Source organism: Fukomys damarensis, unplaced genomic scaffold, assembly GCF_012274545.1.
Source record: "Fukomys damarensis isolate Sample0158 unplaced genomic scaffold, DMR_v1.0_HiC HiC_scaffold_5, whole genome shotgun sequence".
Classification (NCBI taxonomy): Eukaryota; Metazoa; Chordata; class Mammalia; order Rodentia; family Bathyergidae; genus Fukomys; species Fukomys damarensis.
Window position 1 is genome coordinate 56,846,460 of NW_022900917.1, and position 4,581 is coordinate 56,851,040.

Here is a 4,581-nt window from a genome sequence, read left to right on the forward strand (position 1 = left end):
CACCTCCCTCTCCCCGCCACCTCATTGAGGCTGGCTTTGAACTCAAGGCTGCTTGCCTCAGTCTCCTGAGTTCTGGGATTGCAGGTGTGAGCAATCAAGTCTTTAGTTGAGCTGTAGTGTTTGTCTAAATGTCATTTCAAAACACTTAACTTTTATGATCATTTTGACTTTAGGGAAGAGCCAGAGATAGCAGGGTTCCTGAATAAGGCAGATGAAAACACATCATAATATTTTTATGAGCATGCAGTTGATGGCACTTGGCATTTACCACATTTTTCATCTTTGCCTCTTTTGCTTTGTTTTTGGCAGTACTGGGGATTGAATGAGCTGCGTTCTAGCCTTTTTTTATTTTTTGAGTCAGGGTTCTCTCACTAGGCTGGCTTTGATCTTGTGTTCCTCTTGCCTTATCCTTCCAGAGTGCTGGTGTAACAGGCATGTGCTACCATACTTGACTCAAACTCTTTTTAAAAGCTAGTATTGCTTAAGTTGCTCATTATAACCTTGTGGTATCCCAATTACTGGTTTTATGGAGGAAAGTAAAGTCACAACTTCGGCTATTCAAATTTAATCAAGGGAGTTGGTAGTGGAAAACAACTTTTTAATTTTTTTTCTCTTTCCCCTTTCCCCTTTCCTGTAAGTCAGAGAAGCAGTCATTTGTGTGATCAGTATTCAGTCTCTCATCTGTTGTTTTATATCTAGATTCTCTCACACACACACACACACACACACACACACACACACACACACACACACACACACACACACACCCTCCGTGTCTCCTGCTCATAGATGGGGCTTTTGGGAGGTGATTGGATCTTTGGAATGTAATACTGAATCAGGTTACTTCACTGATGTGTTCATAGCTAAATGTGATGTTGGAAGGTGGGGGAGCCTAGTTAAAGGAGGTAGGGGTGCGATGACCTATAAGGGTCTCACCCTCTCCTTTCTTGATCTCTCTGCTTCCCTCCACCATGCCATAACCTGTTCTCCTTTGCTGTGCCCCTCTGCCATGCTCTGGGCTCAAAGCCTTATAAGCTGTGAGCCAAAATCAACTTTGTCTCCTTAGAGTTGTGGGTGCTGTGTCTCAAATTAACTTAAGACTTTTAGAAAAGTAGGAAATTTGTCCCTATGCCCTGAGGGAGTTTTGCTATTGTTACTGTCACTTCCATTTAATGTTGCTATTTCAGATGGTATGACTTTACCAGAGGCCTTCAGTTTTTTTGTCTTTGAGAGGCCTGGTAAGGTATTCATATCATGAAAAAAAACTCCTGCCTGGTCGCATTTTTCTGGGAAGAGCCATCCTGGATCATACTTAGCTTTTGTGCCCATTTGCCATTAGCATGAAAGTTGGAGATGATATCATTTGGATGTGATGTGAATGCCTTCCCCAGAAGTCCACTTTAGAGGGTTGGCTCTCAGTGTGCAGGTGTTTAAGGTCATGAGCCTTTAAAGAGGTGGGGTCTAGTAGGGGTCATTGGTGGGGCTGCCTTTGCAAAGGATTAAAGTAGTTCTCATTGGACCCCTGATTTACTCTCACAAGAGAGTCATTATGAAAGAATAAGCATGGCTCGTTCCCTTAACTCTAGCCTCCTGTCTAATCTTACTGTGTATTAACATTTCCAGTCACACAGCTCCTGCCTGTGTGATGGCATCCACTGTGAGGTCTTTATCAGAACTGAGCCAGTGTGAGAGCTATGCCCTTGAACCTAAGAATGGAGCTAAATATAAATAAGTTTTTTTTTTCTTTATAAAGTAGCTAGCTGCAGGTATTTCACTGTAGTGACAGAAAATGCACTAATATAGAAGCTATCAGTGCTTAAATTTCTGCCCAGAAGCTCCTAGACACTGAGTCATCCTTGACTTCCTGAAAGTGCAAGGGGAGGCCAGCTGTTTATTGGTTTTCCCACTCCAGGGCCCAGATTCTGCTTCTTGCTGCCCTTCAGATTTCAACCATAGCAGTGGAGTAACCTGTGGTGCTGACCCCAGTGTATGTCCTGGGCAGCAAGGGATCACTGGAAGTGAGGTGGATAAAGGTGCACATTGGGAGGTGCTTTTCAGTTTCACAATCACCCTTTTCTTCACTACCATAGGTTGCTTCTCCTCTGTACATTTAATTATTGGGGGAGAGGTGATGGTGGTATTGGGAATTGAACCCAGGCACATACTCCATTGCTGAGCCACATGACCGGACCTTGTACACGACATTTGCTGTGGTATTATCAGTGGTAGTATACAGATTCCACATTGCCACGTTGATGCAATACAGAAGAATTTCTAGTCTTATGCCAAGAACCACCTTTTTTATTATGGACCCATGGAAATGTAGTACTTCCTGAATTTAGATCCATTTTGTTTATGATTATGGATGTTGCTGAGATACTATATTCTTACTATATAGTTCAGGCTGACCTTGAACTCACTGTGTAGTATAGGCTAGCCTCAACTCCTGGCAATCCTGCTTCAGCCTCCCAAGTGCTAGAATTACAAGCAGTAACATCAAGCCCACTGAAAAGCCAGTGACGTCATATCTTCATAGGCCCTGCCATTGAGCCCCTAATGTTTTTTTTAACTGTGTTTGGGAGAAGGTAGATATTTTTAAATGGTCGCATAAGGAGTAAACTGTGGAAAAAAGAAACGTTGGAATTCTAGAGGAACAGAAAATGCTGAGTCATAGACTGTGCCTACTAATTGTAATCATATGGAAGGAATCTTGGGATCTTGATGTTTTAGTAGTATGTTCATGTTTTGTTTTGTTTTTTCTCCTTTGTCCTAGCCATGGATTTTAGCTCTTCACTGTAAGAAATAACTTCGAGGCACATGTTGTCATTTGAACGATGGGAATAAGACAGATCTTTTTCACAAGAACAGTTGTAAAGCAGTCATGTACCTCCTGTGCATATTTTGAAGTTTTTGTTTCTACCTAAAAAATATTTTCAGTATCTTTTTAAAGAAGTGTAGGAATCATTTATGTATATAAGTATAAAATTTCTGTGCTCCTTACTGTTGGGCTTCACAAGAACAGGCGGATAGACATATTATTTTCTTTTTTTTAACCAAAGCAAAAAAAAAAATTGTCTACTACATACAAGGTGCTTAGGTGCTTTTTTGGGGTTGTGTGTGTGCGTGTGTGCATATGTATTGTAGATTCAACCCAGGGCTTCCTGCCTGCTAGGCAAGGACTCTTGTTATCAAGGTATCAAGCTACACCCTCAGCCTCAGACAGTTGTGTGTGTGTCTGGTTTTTGTTTTTTTTGTACCATGTATCAAACTCAGGACCTCGTACCAGGCAGCCACTTATGCCACTGAGCTATATCTCCGGCCCCAGATGGTATTTTTATTAAATGTATGTAGTAAACTGATCCTAGATTCAGGCTATTGGATATTTTATCTGCTAAACTGCTTTAGGTAGGTTGAATAACTTATGAATTTTTCCTTATCTACCAAATGGAAAATTAATGATATTAATGTCTTGCGTGTTACCATAAATTAGTAAATACATGTAAAACTTAGTATAATGATTGTATAGTGAATCATCCTGTTAGCAGTGATAATTCCATGTGTTGTATGCTTGGATATGTGGAATAAAGAGCATTTGTGACCATAAAATCCACAAACATGACATTTATTCACAGACTATAAACACAGGTTGACCTATGAGAAAACGATTCCTCATCATACTATCATTGATTTTTCTTTGTGCTGTTCATAGTAAATTTTTGGTAGTGGCAGTTAATGAGAATGTAGAGTGAAGATTCAGTAGGTATCTTGTAGTTAATGCTCCAATTTTACAGCTGTCACAATGGATGAAGACATACGATGTCCTACCAGAGTGCTCAAAGTAGCTTCTCAAAATGATACTGTCATTAATTTAGAAATGAGGTAGATGACAAATGCCTTGTGTAGTTAGTCTTGCTTAATCTTAGGATGTAGGATGCTAGTTCACTGCTGCATTCCATGTCCAGCGCAATGACTAACATGTAGTAGATAATCTGCAAATGAATAAGAAGCTCATTAGTACTTAGAGATAGCATGGAAAATAAAATGATGAAATTTTACTGGCAAGCATTGAAAAGTGTGACACTGCCAAGGACATAGTGAAGTAGTTAGTCTTGCTTAATCTTAGGATGTAGGATGCTAGTTCACTGCTGCATTCCATGTCCAGCGCAATGACTAACATGTAGTAGATAATCTGCAAATGAATAAGAAGCTCATTAGTACTTAGAGATAGCATGGAAAATAAAATGATGAAATTTTACTGGCAAGCATTGAAAAGTGTGACACTGCCAAGGACATAGTGAACTTGTTGACAGTGTATGCCTGGGAAGTATAAATTGATAAAAGCAATTTAGTAGCGTACTCAGCTTTAAAATACATGAATGTTTTGACCTAAGAGCTTTACTTTTAGGAATCGTATTTTATATAAATAATCATAAACACAAGAAATAAATGTATGTTGTCAGATTAAAATGTGGGAAGTTATAATAGTAAATAAACTATGAATTCACAAGTTAGAATGTTCTTTTAGCCATTAGTATTGATTATGAATCATTTTGTAATTAAAAATGCCTATCAAGGAAAAAT